The 21490-nt window shown below is 54.6% G+C and overlaps 2 long non-coding RNA genes across 2 annotated transcripts; one reads left to right on the forward strand and one right to left on the reverse strand.

Moving 5' to 3' along the window:
- The first annotated feature begins 6791 nt into the window (after positions 1–6791).
- On the forward strand, positions 6792–8065 carry LOC142930668 (uncharacterized). The gene is made up of 2 exons (XR_012946623.1): positions 6792–6999; positions 7562–8065. It is a non-coding gene; the product is annotated as an uncharacterized LOC142930668 (long non-coding RNA).
- An 8277-nt stretch (positions 8066–16342) lies between these two features.
- On the reverse strand, positions 16343–19290 carry LOC116958561 (uncharacterized). Its single transcript, XR_004405427.2, has 3 exons — positions 19161–19290; positions 17018–17165; positions 16343–16522 (listed from the first exon to the last, which is right to left on the reverse strand). It is a non-coding gene; the product is annotated as an uncharacterized LOC116958561 (long non-coding RNA).
- Positions 19291–21490: the final 2200 nt, after the last annotated feature.

The raw sequence follows: 21490 nt of genomic DNA on the forward strand, positions 1-21490 counted from the left end.
GACTGAAATATGTAACTAATAAGCTTGTGCCGGAGGCCCCGGGGGGACAGGCGTCTATGACGTCTCCTGGCCAAACCCCAATTGGCGGAGCCAGGAGATTGAATCTCTACCCTCGGGGCTCCTCCAGAAACAACGAAAAGCCACTACGGATGGCCACGTGGAATGTTCGAACACTCATTGCAGAGGAGAGGCTGCCACTCCTCTGTCGGGAGCTGGACCGGTACCGCCTGGATCTCTGTGGCATTCAGGAGGTCCGGTGGACTGGTTCTGGCTCCTGCCACCATGAGGGGTGGACAGTCCTCTACTCGGGGAAGCAGACTGCCAAACAACAGGGTGTGGCTTTTCTTTTGAACAAAAGAATGAAGGGGGCGTGGGAGCATGGCGGTGAGGTGTGGGAAGCTGTAAGCCCCAGGCTACTTTGGGCTCGCCTTCCCATCAACCGGAGGTGAGGAGTGGTGGTCGTGGTTACTTATGCCCCCACTGAAGACGATCATCCGTGGAGGGATGCAGGCAAAGCCGATGAGTCAGATGCCTTCTATGCCCTCCTGTCACAGGTGCTGGCTAAAGTGGCACCTCGGGATAGAGTCATCATGTTGGGTGACTTCAATGCCCGAGTTGGTCATGATGCTGGCACCTGGTCTGGAGTGATTGGAGGGCATGGGCCAGATCAGCTCAATAACAACGGTAGGAGGCTGCTAGATTTTTGTGCAGCCCATGGGCTTCTAATTACCAACACGCTGTTCCGGCATCGGCGCATCCACACAACATCATATATGCATGCCGGTTCCAAGCAAGAACATCTGCTGGACTACATAGTGACGGACCAGCGGATGCGAGCCCATGTCCTTGACACCAGGACCTACCGTGGAGCTGATCTGCCCTCTGACCATCGACTAGTCATTTGTAAGATGCGCCTGCCATTCTTCCACTCCGGTGGTGGGTGTACACCCAGGACTCCATTCCAACCTAAAGTGGCCTGATCTCAGTTATCTGATGAAAGTTGCCAGCGAGAATTTAATCATCGCTTGCAGCTGGGATTGGCATTGTCCCCGACTCATCCTGATGTCGAGGGTAAATGGGCGAGGTTTAGGACTGTGACTCATGTCGCTGCAATGGCTGCTTTGGGTATGCGGTCCAGGCCTTCCCCAGAGACCCTGGCTGACAGAGGAGGTGTTCAAGATGGTTGAGAAAAAGCGACAGGCCCACTGTCATCGGCTACAGAATCCCACGTCAGAGAATGAGGAGGCTTACCGCAGCCTTCGCTCGGATGTTCGGAGAGCCGTGAGGCGCTGCAAAGATGGGTGGTGGTCACGGGTTGCTGAGGAGATGGAGTCTGCCTCAGTGGCCCGCGATCACAAATCTCTATTTAACTCCATCAAAAAAGTAGCCTGCAGCGCCACACCTATTACCATCATTATGGGAAAAAACGGTGATCCAATCTCCGACCCCAAGGAACAGGTTTGCGATTTGCTGAGCATTTCTGTGAGGTCCTGGGGGAGGGAAAATCCCTCAGCCAGGAAAAAATCATAGCAAAAAGTGAGGATGACCCTGCTAAGGCTGTGGTGCCTCAAATATTGGAAGAAGTCACCCCTGTGAGTGGCTGGCTGAGGTGCCATCTGTTGAGGAAGTACTGAAGGCGATCCGGAGTCTGAGACCAGGAAAGACAGCGGGCAGAGATGATCTCCCAAGCGAAATGCTGAGGGAGGGTGGCGTTTGTGCACAGACTGCCCTATATGACATCATAACAACAGTCTGGACCACTGGACGGGTTCTGCAGGATTGGAAGGATGCCCTGGTGGTCTCCCTCTTTAAGAAGGGGGACCGCACAGACTGTAACAACTACACAGGCATCTCACTCCTCAGTGTGCCGGGAAAGGTCCTGGCAAGGATTATTCAACATCGCCTTGCCAGGCACGCTGAGGAGAGGCTTGCGGAGCCCCAATGCGGTTTCAGGAAAGGGCGGTCCTGCACAGATGCCATATTTTCTGTCCGTTTGCTACAGCAGAGGTGTAGGGAATTCCAGCAAGACCTACATCTCTGCTTTTTTGACCTGGTCAAGGCCTATGATACCATCAGTAGGCCTGCGCTCTGGGTTGTTCTTCGTGCTTTTGGAGTACCTGACCCTCTACTCACGATCTTTAAGGACCTTTATGATGGTGAGCGGGCCCGGGTAAAACTACTTGGCCGGGAGTCAGAGCCATTCCCTGTACACCTTGGGGTGCGACAGGGATGTCCTCTGGCTCCCACATTATTTAACATCTATTTTGACCACGTAGTTCGTGAAGCCTTCAATAGCTGTACCGGGGGAATCTCCATTTGGTACAGATATAATGGGAGGCTGATCGATGCCCGGGTGCGATCAAGGGATGGCGCCCTATTGGTCAACCACGTTATGTATGCTGATGATTTGGTAATAGCCGCTCATTCAGAGGAGGAGTTGGAGACACTGCTGCTGAGACTGGAGCGTGCCACTAAGAGGTGGGGCCTTACCATCAGCCCCACCAAAACTAAAGCACCTGCCTGGGTATTTTGTACCATCGGACACTCCACCCCCACAACTCCCAATCGGTGATGGGGCAGTTGTGGAGAGAGTGGAGAGTTTCCCATACCTGGGCAGTGTGCTTATGACTGGCTCCAGTTTAATAGCAGAGGTCTCACTCCGAATCAGTCGAGCGGCAATATCTTTTCATCGGTTGCGTAATGCTGTGTGGAAGCTACCTGGTCTGTCGCTCCGCACTAAGCTTCAGGTCTTCTCGGCCACGGTCATTCCGTCCCTTCTCTACGTTTGCGAAACGTGGCCCCTCCCTAATGGAACATCTTCGCTGGTTAGAAACATTTAGGCTGGCCAGCCTACGATCCATCCTGGGTTTAACCAGGCTGGATTGTGTGAGGAACTCACAAATCTTTGAAAGATCTGGACAAGGTCCCATCGGTGAGCTCCTCCGGCAGGCAAGGCTGCGTTGGCTGGGTCATGTAGCCCGCATGCCCAGCCACCGCATGCCGAAACAGCTTTTGTTCGACCGGATCGAGGGGGCTAAACGGGCGCGGCACGGGCTAGACAAGAGATGGAGTGATGTGGTACAGGAGGACGTGGAGCTGAGTTGACTTGCCGATGACTGGTACCAGCGGTGTCAAGATCGGCCTCTGTGGAGGAGGCTCGTGAAGGACGTTACTTGGCAGTTGGAGGCAGCCACCCTTCAATAACAACGGAGGGCGGAGGAGCGACGCTCACAACAACGAGCGGAGCGCCGGGTAGATAAAGCACAGCAGGTTGGCACAGTAGGGGGCACAGGTGGTCCATCAGCCAGTCATCTCAGTCAGTCGACCCGTGGCACCTGGGTCTGCCCCGTGACCTCCTGCCAGCGGGCGTTCGACACTTCACGTGGCCTCAAGGTGCACATGGCCTGGCACAAGCGTCGTGGTGACGTCACCGCCACTTAGTGGCGAATGGCGGTTGTTGTTGTTTTATGCGTCCCATGTGTACGTGTGTCTGTGTGTCTGTGTGTACGTGTGTGTCGTATGTGCCCCATGTGTACGTGTGCCTGTGTCTGTGTGTACGTGTGTGTCGTATGTGCCCCATGTGTACGTGTGTCTGTGTGTACGTGTGTGATGTATGCTATATGTATTAATTCAATTTATTCTTTTCGCCGACTCGGCAAAGGGATTTCTGAGAATCCGCAGTGAGCGATGAGGGTCTCAGACACGAGTGGAAATGTCCGCAGTCATTTACAACCCACTGGGCGTGCTTGCGTTGCGCGCGTGTGTGGGGAGCGGTAGTGGAGCGGTTTAGCGCTGCGCTGCGCTACGCAACCCGGCGCCCGCCTTCGATCCCAGTCCACGACCAACACCCGGTGACGATTATCTGCACAGGTCGTGGGCCATCCCCTAGGTCGACTCAGCCTCAAATGCTAGCAATGGGAAGCGTAATCGATTCCTGCCCGCGCTATTGGACGTACGTGCCGTGAGCCGTTCGAATCGATTACGATCTAATCGTCGATTGCGATCGATTAATCGTTGCACGCTCGTAATTTGTGGGCAGAAAATTCCGACTCGAGTTTAGTTGCATTGCATGTATGTTGAACTTCTTTCTCCCCGTACGTAGCCAACCGTGCTAATCGGATGTGAGAATAGTTGGTACTCAACAGGAAAACATTACAGCATTGAACCTTGACGATGATGACGGTGACGACGACGATCCTGCCAATACACTGCTGGTCCCAGCGTGTGGTCAGCGTTGACGTGAAAAATGTGCAACGTTAATTTAGATGCCGATGTCAATCCACTGCTGGATGGATGGAGTCCTCGCAACGCCGCCGTGCCTCTCGCGAGGGTTTCACGGGCGGACTCCACCCGCTCGCGTCGCGCCGAACTCCCTCGGTCGGTGGAGATTGCAGCGCGGACTGATCGCGTGCGGACGAAGTCGCCGGTTTCTCCATGGGCATTCGGAGGCCGCTCACGGCGGCGAGCGGGAGACCGTTCGTGAGCCCGCGTCCGCTCATCGGCACGGCGCAAACCGAAATGAATGGAACAGTAGCGGAGCTCGCGGGCTCCGTGGCGTCGCTGCTCGAGGACTCGGGATGCTGCGTGGGGAGACGCGCGAAGGAACTCACGGAGACTCGAGATAATGCGCCGCGCGTTCCAACTCCCGCGCGCTCCAACTCCCGTGTGTTGTAACTCCCGTGTGTTCTAACTCCCGTGTGTTCTAACTCACGTGTATTCTAACTGCCGTGTGTTCTAACTCCCGTGTGTTCTAACTCCCGTGCGTTCTAACTCCCGTGCGTTCTAACTCCCGCGCGCTACAACTCCCACGTGCTCCAACTCCCGTGTGTTCTAACTCCCGTGTGTTCTAACTCCCGTGTGTTCTAAAATTCGCGCGCTCCCAACCCCCGCTCGCTCTAACACCCAATACGAAAGCGAGCCGGTATCCGTGTGAGTGATCTGTGCGGCGAGTCGAGCACCGGCGTGGGTGAGCCGCGCGGTGACATTGCTACAGGTGTGCGTGAGGGCTTCGCTGCCACCTACGTGTTAAGGCAAGTGCGCAGAAAAACATTGGTATCGTTGGGCCGACGTTGAGCCAACGTCGGCTCAACGTCAACGTGTTTACTAGCAGGCGAATTGAAAGCGATTCTTCGAAGATTTTGACTTGCGCTGGTGTCGGCGCGATGAGGAAATGGACTGCAGTATCAGACGTGGTGTCTCCACTGCGTCACGGTGTGTGACATTGTCACGCACGCGAGCTACTGACACGATCTCTCTCTCGCGCGCGCGAGACAGAGATCGTGATGGCGTCTTCGCGGGAAGTTATTATTATTGTTCTCAATTGATTGCAAACTTTAAAAAGTTAATGAAAGGCACAGACCGCCAAGCGCATTCATGAACTTTCGGCGAATGAGGGTCTGGCCTCACGACAGGCATCTGGCCCAGGTGATTCTCACCCACCAGGGGACTCCGTGTGTCTCTGGCACAACCATCATGCCCCCCCCCCCCCCCCCCCCATGCAGCGGCTTGTTGAACATTTTTCGCACCGTACGAGCCGAGATTACTGGGTGTTTCAGACACGGCCAAAGTGAACCCGCTGAGAGTGAAGTAGAGAGTGAGAGAGTGAGCGAGAGAGAGAGTAAGAGAGAGCGAGAGTGAGTAAGAGAGTGAGAGAGAGTGCTAGAGTGAGAGAGAGAGTGAGAGAGAGTGTGGGAGTGCGAGAGTGAGAGAGTGAGAGAGAGTGGGAGTGAGAGAGTGCGAGAGAGTGCGAGAGTGAGAGAGAGAGAGTGAGAGAGTGAGAGAGAAAGAGAGTGCGAGAGTGAGAGAGAGAGTGAGAGAGAGAGTGAGAGAGAGAGAGAGTGAGAGAGAGTGAGAGAGAGAGAGTGAGAGTGAGAGAGTGTGAGAGAGTGAGAGAGTGAGAGAGTAAGAGAGAGTGAGAGATAGTGCGAGAGTGAGAGAGAGAGTGTGAGAATGAGAGAGGGTGAGAGTAAGAGAGAGTGAGAGAGAGTGCGAGAGTGAGAGAGTGAGAGAGAGAGTGAGAGAGTGAGAGAGAGAGAGAGTGAGAGAGTGAGAGTGAGGGAGAGTGCGAGAGTGCGAGGGTGAGAGAGTGAGAGAGAGAGAGTGAGAGAGTGAGAGAGTGTGAGACACCCAGACTCGGGGATTGAACTCGGGTTTCTCAGCGGTGATGTGATGGCTCAGCGTCTCTGACGAGGCCACAATGAATCTCACTAAAGCAGCTGAGGCCACCGTTCAAAAGCATTGTCGCGGTGGTGAGATGTTAACTACCTCGCCTGGTATACAGGAGGTCGTGGGTTCGATTTCCACCCTGACACCTGTATCTTTGGAATTTGCATAATCTCCCCGTGGTCGCGTGGATTCTTCCCCCAGGCTTCCGGTCCCCCCCCCCCCACCCCACATATTTAGAATCAACGTCACGCGTTTAGAGTATTTGGCTGCTATAAATGTCCACGTGATAAGCCACTTCGTTGAGCTATCGTTTGTGATAGGTGGCTTCTGAAAAAAAAAACACATATATATAGCTCAATGGGCCTTAACCTGGTAAAAATAAATCAAGCGAAATGGGAGGATGAATTATTTTCTGAGATAAATGCTCGCAACGTTCACGCTGCCCGGTGTGAATGTTGTTCTCGTTTGCGAGGGGGGGGGGGGGCCATGCCGGCTGGCGAGCCGTGATTGGCCGGTGGCGTCTGCAGAAGGGGAGGAGTCACGAGCCGAGCCCCCCCCCGCCCCCCCCTTATCTCACCCCCCCCCCCTCGTATCTCTCTCTCTCCCCCCGTGTGTCTCGCTCTGCCTCTCTCTCTCTCTCTTGAACCATTCATTTTGTCCATTTATTTTATTCACGAGCACTCCCATCCTCTCCCAGCACGAGAGCGCACGGCTGCAACACCGCCAGGCTGCGCCGCGCGCGAGCCGACGCGGAGCGCGAGTCGCGAGCCTTCGAAAATTACGGCGCGCGGGCGTGACGCAATTAAACCTTTGTGACGTCACGCCGCCGACTTGGTGAGGGTCACCGAATGGCGTCGCTTCAGTTTTCAGTTTCATTTATGAGGTATAACCCTGTGAGCCATGCGGCTCTTGACTCGGGTGCAACCGCAACAAAACTAAAACATGAACAAGAAAACATCTTAAAGTGACTTGCGCGCAACAGAAGAATCCAGGGGGAAAAAACAGCAAAGTCTTCCAGAAAAAAAAAACACCATATTTCAACGCTGTGTGCAAACATCCCAGTGGGATGCAAGTCAAACAATAACAACCATAAGGCAATTTAGATTAAAGTTATCAGGCCAACTCTGTACTACAACAAACAAATATGAGCGAAACCAAAACGTTTTCAAAATCACCAAAATAAAGCGATAAAACCACGGAACAGCGACGCTTTGACTCGGCGGGTTGGCACGCTCGGTTACGCGCGGTGGCCACGTGTGTTCGGCACGCAGCGCACGGGCAGTGCACTAAAGCAGCTGAGGCCAGCTGCGGGGCTTGCGGGTCGTGAGCGGTTTTTTTTATTGACAGAGCCTCGTTTTTTGGGATTTGTTTACAAAATGTTGGTTTTGTTTTGCAGAGTCGGCTGAACTTAATGAACCCGCGAGGAGTGGGAAATGAAGAAGAGAGGAGGGGGAGGTGGATGAGTGGGAGGACGAGGAGTGGTTAACGTATTGGGGGGTGGGGGGCGCTTTAGGAGCTGCACGTATTGGCTGGGACGGTGAGTCACGGCGGACTCGGAAGAGGCAACATTGACAATGCCAGACATCGGTGACGGGGCTGAGACCGTACGACTCAAACCGGAGTCGAACCTAGCGTCTGCACTGGCAACCTCTGAAGCCAAACGACCACCGCTCAGATTCGTCCGTCCGTCACTCGGTTCTTCAAGTCTGCCGTTGTTATTGTTGTTGTTTGTGTTACCTTCTCCAATCTTGATCAATCGGATTTATGTATTTTGCACTGCCATCGTATTAGTTGCTGTTGTAACTCGCTGACCGGCCCGTACTGAACATCTGTGGACAAGAGCTACATAGCTCCTCGGATTCCTCTCGCAGTCTCAAATTAAACAAATGATTGATTCCGATTCTCTGTCTGTCTGTGCGATTTCTCCGCTCTCTACGCCGCCTGTCTGTTCAATCACTGTCTTTCCGTCTGTCTGTCCGATTCTCGTTCGTCTGCCAGTCCGTCCCTCCGTCTCATGCCCTCTCAATAAGACGGCATGAGTAAACGTTGTCTCCTTACCCCTTCATCTCCCCCGGGGGTCTGAAGCCGAAGCCATGAGCCCACCAACCTGCAACAGGTAAAATAATCATCGCAGTGATCATCTCACCGAAGGGAGTTGGGGTTTTATTGGGCCAGGCCATTAGCGGCAGCAATTATAATAAACTGGAGGGGGAGTTTTTGTTGTTGTTGTTAAACCGCCTTTCAAATTAGTAATCTCAAAGCGCTGTAGATCAAGAGAAGAAAAAAATTGATTTAAAACACCTGATAATCCAGCAACAACCCAATCACAGTACAACAACGCCAAAAATAAAACGAAAATAGAAACATAGACAGCTGACTGTCGGTAGAACCCAGGGAAACTATCGCGATACAAGCTGGTTATAAAACAAAGTCACGATCTCCCGGAAATGGAATCAATCAGCAATAGACTCCATTGAATAAAAGACAATAAGGTTTTCGCCTTTAAACAAAATAACTGACGGAGTAACAAGTTGCCGATGGGGTGGCCATTCGCAAATAATCACCCTTGACGCACGAACAGATCCACCCTCAATGCACCCGGTATCGTCAGCAGGTATCGCGTACACGAGACGCATTTTACTTCAGATATATAATTTAAATCGTAAACGATACTTTGTTGCGCTGCGTGTTGATGAGAATGTGTGTGGCTGGGTGAATATGGAGTGTTTGTGTTCTGTGTGTGTGTGTGGGTTATGTGTGTGTGTGTGAGGAGCAGTGGCTTAGGGGTCAGCGCACTGCGCTACGAAGCCGGCGACACGGGTTCCATTCGCGCTCACGGCCAACACCAGTGACGATTATCTGAACCGGTCCCGGGCCTCCCCTAGGTCGACTCAGCCTCAAATGAGTACCTGGTGAGGTGTGTAAACATTGCCACTAGGGAGACAAAGGCGGTCGGGCGTGGTGCTGGCCACCCACCCCCTCGTGTACCGTTCCGGCCTTCATAGGTGCTCGCTAACAGCACTTGCCCCTACAGTCTGTTAAGGCTATACGGGGGATCTTTGTCTTTGTTGTAGTATAGCGGGGAGCGTAGTGTAGCGGTTAGCGCTATGAACCCGGCGACCCGTGTTTGATTCCCGCTCAAGGCCAAGACCAGTGACGATTATTTGAACCAGTCCTGGGGGATGACCCAGGACCGATTCAGCCTCAAATGAGTACCTGGTGCGGTGCGTAAAAACCGCACCTTTGGAGACAAAGGCGGCCGGGCGCGGTGTTGGCCACTCACCCCATCGTGTGCCGTGCCGGCCTTCATAGGTGCTACTCGCTAACAGCACTTGCCCCAAGAATCTGTTGAGGGGGATCTAGTGTATGTGTGTGTGTGTATATATATACAGTACGTTGTGAGTGAATTTCGGATTTTAACATTTCCGATGGAGGATTCCCGAGGACAATTTATGGTCTTTGTATTTTTTTAAGTCGGAGCTTCGGATACGATTGGATGAGATTTGCATGAGCACCGCGGAGGCGAAAGGCTGCCGGGAGGGATGACAGTCACAGTGCGCACGCCCGCACGACGTGGCGCGCGATTGTTTTGAATTCTGCACCAGCGAGGGGTGAGGGGGGGTTTGTTGAGGGCGCTTGGCGAGCGACGCCGCGAGAGAGAGAGCGAGGTCATGGGCATGACGCGAGAGGACGACTAAGGGAGGAAAGGGGTCCGTGGCCCGACGCGGAGAGACCCCGAGCTGCAACGAAAGGCGACCATTGTTATGCTTCGGGAGCCACGTCTCCTTGTAAGGAAAATGACGGCGTTTAACATCGCCAGCGCATCATCTCGTCTATTTGCGGGGCTTTTAGCTACGACAACAACAACAACAACAAACGAAACTTTAAAACGTCACCCTCGCGTGTGAACCCAACACCCCGTTTACGCATCTGCTGAAAGTAAAATAATCCGTTGGAATTCAGCGAAATGTGGAGGAAACACCACCACTCGTCAGATCCCACGGCTCCCGACGGCATTCCACCGCGGCTGGCTCAGCGGGCGTCAGAGAGCGCGCAGAGTGAACGGGCGCCCCGGGTAAAGAACGCGCGGCACGAGTTCTGTCTCATCCCGCGAGTTGCACTGCGCGTTACCTCGGCGAGCAGCGAGGCACACGGAGCAAGAAAAGCAGCGGGAGGAGGAGGAGGAGCGGGAGGCTCCGTCAGTCCACCGGCTTGCCCGCTCAGTGTATTAGTTTAAAGGCAGAGTGTGTACGCCGCTTGCTGGGCTGTGTGGTTCGTCCAAAGGGGTCGGCAACCTGCGGGTTCGAAGCCGCGTGCGGCTGCTTCGTGAAACGTTATTCACGTGGCCATTGCGGCTCGTGAAATATCGAGGGGGGTGGGGATGGTTTTGCAAATTTAAGAAGAAGAAGAAGAAGAAGAAGAAGAAGAAGAAGAAGAAGAAGAAGAAGAAGAAGAAGAAGAAGAAGAAGAAGAAGAAGAAGAAGAAGAAGAAGAAAAAGATGAAGAAGAAGAAGAAGAAGAACAAGAAGAAGTAGAAGAAGAAGACGAAGAAGAAGAAGAACAACAACAAGAACAAGAAGAAGTAGAAGAAGAAGAAGAAGACGAAGAAGAAGAAAAGATGAAGACAAATAAGAAGAAGATGAAGAATAAGATGAAGAAGAAGATGAAGAAGAAGATGAAGATGAAGAAGATGAAGATGAAGAAGATAAAGAAGAAGATGAAGAAGATGAAGATGAAGAAGAAAATGAAGAAGAAAATAAGAGGAGGAAGAAGAAGATGAAGAAGAAGATGAACAACAAGAACAAGAACAAGAAGAAGTAGAAGAAGAAGAAGAAGACGAAGAAGAAGAAAAGATGAAGACAAATAAGAAGAAGATGAAGAATAAGATGAAGAAGAAGATGAAGAAGAAGATGAAGAAGAAGATGAAGATGAAGAAGATAAAGAAGAAGATGAAGAAGATGAAGATGAAGAAGAAAATGAAGAAGAAAATAAGAGGAGGAAGAAGAAGATGAAGAAGAAGATGAAAATAAGAAGAGGAAGAAGAAGATGAAGAAGAAAAAGAAGAGGAGGAGGAGGAAAAAGAAGAAGATGAAAATTAGAAGAGGAAGAGGAAGAAGAAAATGAAGAAGACAAAGAAGAAGAAGATGAAGATGAAGATGAAGAAGAAGACAAAGAAGAAGATGATGAAGAAGAAGAAGATGAAGAAGAAGAAGAAGACGAAGAAGAAGAGGAGGAGGAGGAGGAGGAAGAGGAAGAAGAAGATGAAGAAGATGAAGATGAAGATGAAGAAGAAGAAGAAGAAGAAGACGAAGAAGAAGAGGAAGAGGAAGAAGAAGATGAAGAAGAAGAAAATGAAAAGAAGAAGAAGATGAAGAAGAAGAAGACGAAGAATAAGACGAAGAAGAAGACGAAGAAGAAGATGAAGAAGAAGAAGACGAAGATGAAGAAGAAGACGAAGAAGATGATGATGAAGAACAAGAAGACGAAGAAGAAGATGATGAAGAAAATGAAGAAGAAGATGAAAATAAGAAGAGGAAAAGGAAGAAGAAGAAGACAAAGAAGAAGAAGACAAAGAGGAAGAAGATGAAGAAGAAGACGAAGAAGAAGATGAAGACGAAGATGAAGAAGAAGAAGATGAAAAGAAGAAGAAGATGAAGATGAAGAAGAAGATGAAGAAGAAGATGAAGAAGACGAAGAAGAAGATGAAGAAGAAGATGAAGAAGATGAAGAAGAAGATGAAGAAGATGATGATGAAGAACAAGAAGACGAAGAAGAAGATGATGAAGAAAATGAAGAAGAAGAAGAAGAAGAAGATGAAAATAAGAAGAGGAAGAGGAAGAAGAAGAAGACAAAGAAGAAGACAAAGAGGAAGAAGATGAAGAAGAAGACGAAGAAGAAGATGAAGACGAAGATGAAGAAGAAGAAGATGAAAAGAAGAAGAAGATGAAGATGAAGAAGAAGATGAAGACGAAGAAGAAGATGAAGAAGAAGATGAAGAAGACGAAGAAGAAGATGAAGAAGAAGACGAAGAAGAAGATGATGAAGAAGATGAAGAAGATGAAGAGTGCATCTGGTGATGATTGCTTCTGTTGCAGTCGAAACGTCGTGAGAATTTTATTTTTTATATTTGTATTATTTTATTGTTTCCCTTCTACGTGGTGACTTTACCTAAAAAAAAAAAACCTAGAATCTGAGTCCCGCACTTGTTGTGCGGCCAGACGATGTCGGCGCAGCAACGTTTTCTTAAATCTATCTGTGCGGAATTGTTGAGTGTCGATACTCCCCCCACACCTCCCCAACCTCGTATGCGCGAGCCGGTTTTCTTCGTCATCGGCGATTTCCCCTGCGCCGCGAAGCCACGCGCCATGTTCACGACGGAACCGGTCAAAGCATCGCTTGTCATTTGTTGTTCATGTGGAAAGTAGTTCGCAGAGTAGCGGGCAGTGCCACGCTGCGCTACGGACCCCCCCCCCCACCCCCACCCTCGGTGACCCGAGTTCGATTCCCGCTTCGACTCGGCATCAAATCGAGCACCTGGTGCGGTGCGTATAGACACACCGCCACTGGGGAAGACAAAGGCGGCCGGGCGTGGCGCTAGGCCACCCACCCTGCTCGTGTGCCGTGCCGGCCTTCGTAGGTGCTCGCCAACAGCTCTTGCCCCCAACACTCTGTTAGGGCTATACGGGGGATCTTTGTCATTGTTATATAGTTAGATACACGCACGCTGCAGTGTACATATATATTATTTTTAAGAGCTTATTTGAAAATCTGGCCGTGTCGGCAGACAAGCCGCCGGCTTTCTTGTCTCCATGGTAACCGCGGTAGACGGAGCATTGTTTCCATGGCAACGCGGAGACGTAGGTAGGGGCGGGGTTGGGGCGGTTGAGGAGGAGGAGGAGGAGGAGTGGGAGGGGTAGGGGAAGAGTGGGGGATGGGGGTAGAGGAGGATGAGGGGTGGGGGTAGAGGAGGATGAGGGGTGGGGGTAGAGGAGGATGAGGGGTGGGGGTAGAGGAGGATGAGGGGTGGGGGTAGAGGAGGATGAGGGGTGGGGGTAGAGGAGGATGAGGGGTGGGGGTAGAGGAGGATGAGGGGTGGGGGTAGAGGAGGATGAGGGGTGGGGGTAGAGGAGGATGAGGGGTGGGGGTAGAGGAGGATGAGGGTGGGGGTAGAGGAGGATGAGGGGTGGGGGTAGAGGAGGATGAGGGGTGGGGGTAGAGGAGGATGAGGGGTGGGGGTAGAGGAGGATGAGGGGTGGGGGTAGAGGAGGATGAGGGGTGGGGGTAGAGGAGGATGAGGGGTGGGGGTAGGGGAAGAGTGGGGGGTGGGGGTAGAGGAGGATGAGGGGTGGGGGTAGAGGAGGATGAGGGGTGGGGGTAGAGGAGGATGAGGGGTGGGGGTAGAGGAGGATGAGGGGTGGGGGTAGAGGAGGATGAGGGGTGGGGGTAGAGGAGGATGAGGGGTGGGGGTAGAGGAGGATGAGGGGTGGGGGTAGAGGAGGATGAGGGGTGGGGGTAGAGGAGGATGAGGGGTGGGGGTAGAGGAGGATGAGGGGTGGGGGTAGGGGAAGAGTGGGGGGTGGGGGTAGAGGAGGATGAGGGGTGGGGGTAGAGGAGGATGAGGGGGTGGGGGTAGAGGAGGATGAGGGGTGGGGGTAGAGGAGGATGAGGGGTGGGGGTAGAGGAGGATGAGGGGTGGGGGTAGAGGAGGATGAGGGGTGGGGGTAGAGGAGGATGAGGGGTGGGGGTAGAGGAGGATGAGGGGTGGGGGTAGAGGAGGATGAGGGGTGGGGGTAGAGGAGGATGAGGGGTGGGGGTAGAGGAGGATGAGGGGTGGGGGTAGAGGAGGATGAGGGGTGGGGGTAGAGGAGGATGAGGGGTGGGGGTAGGGGAGAGGTGGGGGGTGGGGGTAGAGGAGGATGAGGGGTGGGGGTAGAGGAGGATGAGGGGTGGGGGTAGAGGAGGATGAGGGGTGGGGGTAGAGGAGGATGAGGGGTGGGGGTAGAGGAGGATGAGGGGTGGGGGTAGAGGAGGATGAGGGGTGGGGGTAGAGGAGGATGAGGGGTGGGGGTAGAGGAGGATGAGGGGTGGGGGTAGAGGAGGATGAGGGGTGGGGGTAGAGGAGGATGAGGGGTGGGGGTAGAGGAGGATGAGGGGTGGGGGTAGGGGAAGAGTGGGGGGTGGGGGTAGAGGAGGATGAGGGGTGGGGGTAGAGGAGGATGAGGGGTGGGGGTAGAGGAGGATGAGGGGTGGGGGTAGAGGAGGATGAGGGGTGGGGGTAGAGGAGGATGAGGGGTGGGGGTAGAGGAGGATGAGGGGTGGGGGTAGAGGAGGATGAGGGGTGGGGGTAGAGGAGGATGAGGGGTGGGGGTAGAGGAGGATGAGGGGTGGGGGTAGAGGAGGATGAGGGGTGGGGGTAGAGGAGGATGAGGGGTGGGGGTAGAGGAGGATGAGGGGTGGGGGTAGAGGAGGATGAGGGGTGGGGGTAGGGGAAGAGTGGGGGGTGGGGGTAGAGGAGGATGAGGGGTGGGGGTAGAGGAGGATGAGGGGTGGGGGTAGAGGAGGATGAGGGGTGGGGGTAGAGGAGGATGAGGGGTGGGGGTAGAGGAGGATGAGGGGTGGGGGTAGAGGAGGATGAGGGGTGGGGGTAGAGGAGGATGAGGGGTGGGGGTAGAGGAGGATGAGGGGTGGGGGTAGAGGAGGTTGAGGGGTGGGGGTAGAGGAGGATGAGGGGTGGGGGTAGAGGAGGAGTGGGGGTAGAGGAGGCCGAGTGGGGGGTGGGGGTAGAGGAGGATGAGGGGTGGGGGTAGAGGAGGATGAGGGGTGGGGGTTAGGAGGCCGAGTGGGGGGTGGGGGTAGAGGAGGATGAGGGGTGGGGGTAGAGGAGGATGAGGGGTGGGGGTAGAGGAGGATGAGGGGTGGGGGTAGAGGAGGAGGAGTGGGGGTGGGGGTAGAGGAGGATGAGGGGTGGGGGTAGAGGAGGATGAGGGGTGGGGGTAGAGGAGCAGTGGGGTGGGGGTAGAGGAGGATGAGGGGTGGGGGTAGAGGAGGCCGAGTGGGGGGGGGGGGGGTAGAGGAGGAGGGGGTAGATGGCGGGGTGGGGGCGGTATTGCTTCTCTCCTCCTGAGAGCGATCTCCCGTCACGGCACCCGCTCTCTCGCCTACCCCCACCCCCTCTCTCTTCCTCTCGTGCTTTCTCGCACTCCAATATGAGCTCTGATTGATCTCTCTCTATGCTGTCTCCAGGTGCTGCATCTTCTGATCGGCCTCTAACCCTCTCCCAAACGCTCTCTTTCTCTGTCTTTCCTCCTGATGAACTCTCTCCTGATGAACTCTCTCCTGATGAACTCTCTCCTGATGAACTCTCTCCTGATGAACTCTCTCCTGATGAACCCTCTCCTGATGAACTCTCTCCTGATGAAGTCTCTCCTGATGAACCCTCTCCTGATGAACTCTCTCCTGATGAACTCTCTCCTGATGAACTCTCTCCTGATGAACCCTCTCCTGATGAACTCTCTCCTGATGAACCCTCTCCCGATGAACTCTCTCCTGATGAACTCTCTCCTGATGAACTCTCTCCTGATCTCTGCAACTCTCTCTCTTGCCTCCGTGTATTGTTTCCTCTCTCTCTCTCTACAGTTGTTCTGCCTTCAATCGTTCTGTGTATGCATCATTCGCTCTCTCTCTCTCTTTCTCCCTCTCACTCCCTCCTCGTCGTGCTTTCTCTCCCGAGCTGCCAAAACCTCTCTCACTCTCTCCAGCACTCCCTCGCGCGTCCTCACGCTCCACACTTAGCTCTGGTTTTACTCTCTCGCTCACTCTCCCCCCCCCCCACCTCTCTCTCGCTGTCTCCTACTCGCGCTTGCTGTCCGGAACTTCTCACTGCTTACGCGCTCCCTCTAAACTCCCTCGCTGCGTTGTCTCCTCTGTCTCGATTTGTCTTTACCTTCTGCGACGCAAACGATTTACAATGCCTTGCAGATCGCGTCGCGGAGCACAAAACCCACCATCACGCAGACTCCGGCCACCCCCGCAGCAGCGGCTTTTGGCTCAGCCATCGAACGAAGACGATCACCGCTTCTGCGGCCGTCTGGAACGCTCCTCCTGCCGCTATTAGGAAAGCCACTTGGAGCTATGCACTTTGAAAGCACCGAGATTGAAAACTCATGTCTTTAGCGCAGACGTTTGTGTTCAGTTTATTGTCCTTCGTCCCCGCATCTCCGATGGGCATGTTTGGCTACGTACGGTGCGAAATAAGTTCACCATACGTAACAATCGTTCTCGCCGCCTTATAACAGCATCACCTGCATTTCATTGTTTACGCCGCTAATTGCCATCGGTGGCTGTGTCATAAACACATCTGGGGGGCGCGGAGGGCGGGGGGGGGGCAGAGGGGAGGAGGGGGGACAGAGGGGAGGGGGCGGTCACACCAACCCAACTCATCAGCAAGGGACCCAAATTAATCGCGTGGAGAGATGCAGCCCGAATGCTTCCAATCACAGCCGAAATCGCGCCCTCTTATGAATTATGCAGCTCCGTGCTCCATCCTTAACGCTCGCGATATCACCCCCCTCGGTGTGAGCCTCTGAGATGTGTAACGCATTGGGGTGATGGATGTTGAATACTGACCGGACGGAGAGGACGGATAGCACGGATGAATGGGATTGACTGACGGGCAGATGGACGCTGAGAAACGGGAAGGACAGACGGACAAAGCAGGGGAGCGTCGGGACAGACGGACCGGCGAAGGAACGGAGAGGCAGACGGACAGGTCGTTGTTCTGGACAAACATCGGCTAACACACGGACGGACGGAAGGATGGATAAGACATACAGGGAAACATGCAGATACATACGCATGTGAAGAGTCACACAGACGCAGGGCGGTCTATAGGGGGAGTGCGGGGCAAATCACAACGTGCGGGCCCTGCTGTGACGTCGAAGCGCAGCCCACCCCCCCCCAAGAGGGGGGCCCAGGGCGGTCGCCCCGGATTCACCACACACCTGCAGAGACGGACAGACGGACAGACGAACAAACTAACCTACAGATGAAAATACGTGGAAGCGACTTGACAAAGACTAAGATTCCCCGCATCGCCTTTAACAGACTTTTGGGGCAAGTGCTGTTAGCGAGTACCACCTATGAACAGACCGGCATTGCACACGAGGGGGTGGGTGGCCAACGCCACGGCCGGCCCGCCTCTGTCTCCCCAGTGGTGATGTTACAGCCATACCAGGTACTAATTTGAGGCCGAGTTGACCTAGGGGAGGCCCATGACCTTTTTTTAAATAATCCTCAATGGTGTTGGCCGTGAGCGGGAATTGAACTCGGGTTGCTGAGTTCGTAGCGCAGACCGCTAACCACGCTACACTTGAACAAACAGAAAGACACACAGACAGACAGACAGTCGAACTGTGGGACGGACGCACAGGCACAGCGATGGAGAAAGGAACGGATCAAGAGGTTTCTCGGGGATGGCCGCGCCATGCGTGGCCCTGCGAGCGCAGACAGGGAGACAATGAACCCCCCATTAGCCGCGGCAGAAGAAGCAGCAGCAGCAGCAGCTAAATGAAAAGCCTCCCGCGTCTTAAACCCACGTGGCCGATTAAATCCACGCGACCCCACGGGTCTACGACGTCCGGCTTAGAAGCGCGCTCGCGTGGTCAACTCTGATCGTGGAATATCAGCAGCAGCATTATCAGCAGCAGCACCAGCAGCATCATCAGCAGCAGCATCAGCAGCATCATCATCAGCAGCATCATCAGCAGCACCAGCAGCATCATCAGCAGCAGCACCCGCAAACAGCCATTTGCTAGCCACTGTTCATTGAAGGTCTTCCCAAGCCGTCGGCATTTCATTATTACGCGCGTTATGCTGCGATGCGACAATCCATCTCTACCTGGCACCTGATCTCATCGCTATATCGTGGCCGTTAGAGCGCGCGTGAGTTGGAGCGCACAGGTGTTAGAGCGCGCGGGAGTTGGAGCGCACAGGTGTTAGAGCGCGCGAGAGTTGGAGCGCGGGTGTTAGAGCGCGCGGGATTTGGAGCGCATAGGTGTTAGAGCGCACGAGAGTTGGAGCGCACAGGTGTTAGAGCGCGCTGGAGTTGGAGCGCGGGTGTTAGAGCGCGCGGGATTTGGAGCGCACAGGTGTTAGAGCGTTCGGGAGTTGAAGCGCATAGGTGTTAGAGCGCACGAGAGTTGGAGCGCACAGGTGTTAGAGCGCGCGGTAGTTGGAGGACGCAGGTGTTAGAGCGCGGGTGTTAGAGCGTGCGAGAGTTGGAGCGCGGGTGTTAGAGCACGTGAGAGTTGGAGCGCGAGAGTTGGAGCGCGGGAGTTGGAACGTGCGGGTGTTAGAGCGCCCGGGAGTTTTCCGACGCAGCAGCCCTGATGCCCTGAGCAGCGAGGCTACACGGCAGCAGCAGGAGGAGGCTGCGTCAGCGCCCCGCCTTGCCCGCTTGCAGTGCCTGAGAGTGTTTCATGCAGCGCGTGCGGCGCGCTGCACGGATGGCGGAGTGCCGCGTAGAGTGGGACGCGTGCTAACGCACGCGTGTGCTGCTATGTGCTGTCTGTGTGCTGTCTGTGTGCTGTCTGTGTGCTGTCTGTGTGCTGTCTGTGTGCTGTCTGTGTGCTGTCTGTGTGCTGTCTGTGTCCTGTCTGTGTCCTGGTTGCGTGCAGGCTGTGGGAGGTGATGCGATGAGCGGGGTGTGCGTTACGTGGATGATCACGAGGGGGCAAGGGTCGAATGTTTGGACGTGGGTGGGATGGTTGGGGGCGCGTGGACGATCGTGGTACGTGTGGGTGTGCGCGTGTCTATGCATGTTGGGGAGCGGTGGCGCAGCGGTTAGCGCAGTGCGCCGCTCCACCAGGCGACCCGAGGTGGGTTGCCATTCACGGGTGGCGTCAGCGACGAATGTCTGCACCGGTGCTGGGCACCTCCTAGGTCGACTCAGCATTAAATGAAAGATAAACAGCCGAGCGTGGTGCTTGGCCACCCACCCTCTCGTGTGCCGCTCCGATCTTAATAGGTGTTCGCAGACAGCACTTGCACCCAACGCTTTGTCCATCGGCGATCCGGCGGTGGGGTGAGTCGGGGTGGTCGTGATCTCTGGCTTTGTTGTCACGTGGTGTGGGCGGGGGCCAGAGGGCGGGGGCGCGCGCGCGCGCGCGCGGGGGGGGGGGGTTCAGATTGCACCGCGTCAGAGCACGCAAAAAAAAAGAAGCCGGGGGCGTTGAATAAAATAATAAGTAAAATAATAAATTAAATACTATATATTTTTATAAGTCAAACAATAAATAGCACGAATAACTAAAATAATAAATAAAATCCCCCGTGATTATCTCGGAGCAGGTGCGGGACGGGCTGCCGTAATCGACGGCGACAAATTACCTCCCACCTACCCCCCCCCCCCCCACTGCGCGTGCGTCGCTGCGTCACCACGGTAACCGCCTCCATGGCAACGCGGGTATCTGATGGCCCCATCCTTTGTGGTTCAATTCATCTCATTTCTGTTTTTCGTGTTTCGTTGTTCTCGGGTTTGCTCCGCGGAGGGCAATGCAACGCGCCGGCCCGAACGCGAGCCGCAGGGCATTCTGGCTATCGCCTGATGCGGCTGCTGCTCGTAATCACCAGCTTGAACGTCACGGGACTCGAATTGTGAATGTCAGGGGTTCAATGTCCGACGCACCGGCGTGCAGGAAGTGGCAACTATTTTGGCACTTTTTATTTATTTACGTGACAACCCTTACTAATTGGCTGTGTCGAGTGGTGGCGGGTTTAACGACACATTTATATTTACGCGATCTAACCCAACAACAACCTTCATTGTGAACGGAAAATGTGTTTGTGTGTATCTATATAGAGCTCTGTTGTGCGGGGAGCGCTGCCGCAGCAGTTAGCGCGCTGGGTTCGATTTTAGCTCACGGGCACCAACATCAGTGACGATTATCTCACACCGGTGCTGGGCATCCCCTATGTTGACTCAGCCTCAAATGAGTACCTGGTGCAGGGTGTAGTCAACATCGCCACTTGGGCGACAAAGGCGGAGCCGGGCGTGGTGCTGGCCAACCCACCCCCTCCCGTGCCGTTCCGGCCTTCATAGGTGCTGCTCGCTAACAACATTTGCCCCAGCAGTCTGTCAAGGTTACACCGGGGGATCTTCGTCTTGATATATCGCATGGGGAGCGGTGGTGCAGCGGTTAGCGCGCTGCGCTACGAAACCTGCCGTCTGAGCTTTATTCCCGGCTGACATCAGTGCCGAGTGTTATCCGAACGGGGTCTTGGGTTACCCCACCCCCTTCAACAACCCACATCGCCCAGCGTGGTAAAGTATGGCCAAAACAACCCCCATGACGCACGGCGAGGGTAGGGATTCGTCCAGTAGTGGATTGACAAAAGCGCCGTGAAATTGAAAATACATCATTGTGCAGGTATCACTTCGTTGCGTTCTTAACGACCACCCCGAAACCGTGAACTCTGTCACAGTTTAGAACCCGCTTTAATAACGGGAAACCGAAACCCAGGCTCCAACCCAGGCTCCAACCCAGGTTCCAACCCAGGTTCCAACTCAGGCTCCAACCCAGGTTCCAACCCAGGCTCCAACCCAGGCTCCAACGCAGGTTCCAACGCAGGCTCTAACCCAGGTTCCAACCCAGGTTCCAACCCAGGTTCCAACCCAGGCTCCAACCCCCAGACTCTAATCCAGGCTCCAACCTAGGCTCCAACCCAGGATCTCGGCGTTGTCGGCTCAGTGTCTCGGACGCGGCCATTATGAAGAGACCCCACCGAGCCATCCGGTCACCCCGACTGGCTCTGTTTGACATCTCCATGACGGACAGCGTCCGGCGCCCGGGTTTGCACGGACGCATTGCCGGTCTCTCCTCGATTCACGGCTTCCTAGGGCAAGGCCATGAGTTCAACCCCCCCCCCCCCCCCCCGTTCAGGGTTGAGTCACCGCCGAAGACAAAGATTTCCCGTATAGCCTCAAACCGACTGTTGGGGCATGCGGTGGGTAGCGAGCACCTATCGGGCTAGCACGTCACACGACGGGTCGCCTTTGAACTCCCCGATGTTTGCGCGGTGCACGTACAGCCCTTTGCCTAGTCCACTGCTGGATGAACGGCCTCTCCACGACGCCGTTGCGAGTCGTGTAGGGGGGAGGGCGGGGGAGTTGCGTGAAGCGGTGGGTGGGGAGGCGCGAGGTGGTGGTGGTGGGGGGCAAGGAGAGGAGAGGGCCCAGAACCGACTCGCGGATGTCACCGACGTGAATTAGCCGTGGCCCGGCAATCGACCTCGGTTCGCCCGGTGCGAGCGCTGCGTTGCGACGCTA

The sequence above is a fragment of the Petromyzon marinus genome, chromosome 3 (assembly GCF_048934315.1).
Source record: "Petromyzon marinus isolate PM22_M1 ecotype Great Lakes invasive population chromosome 3, UKy_Petmar_22M1.pri1.0, whole genome shotgun sequence".
NCBI classification, from domain to species: Eukaryota; Metazoa; Chordata; class Hyperoartia; order Petromyzontiformes; family Petromyzontidae; genus Petromyzon; species Petromyzon marinus.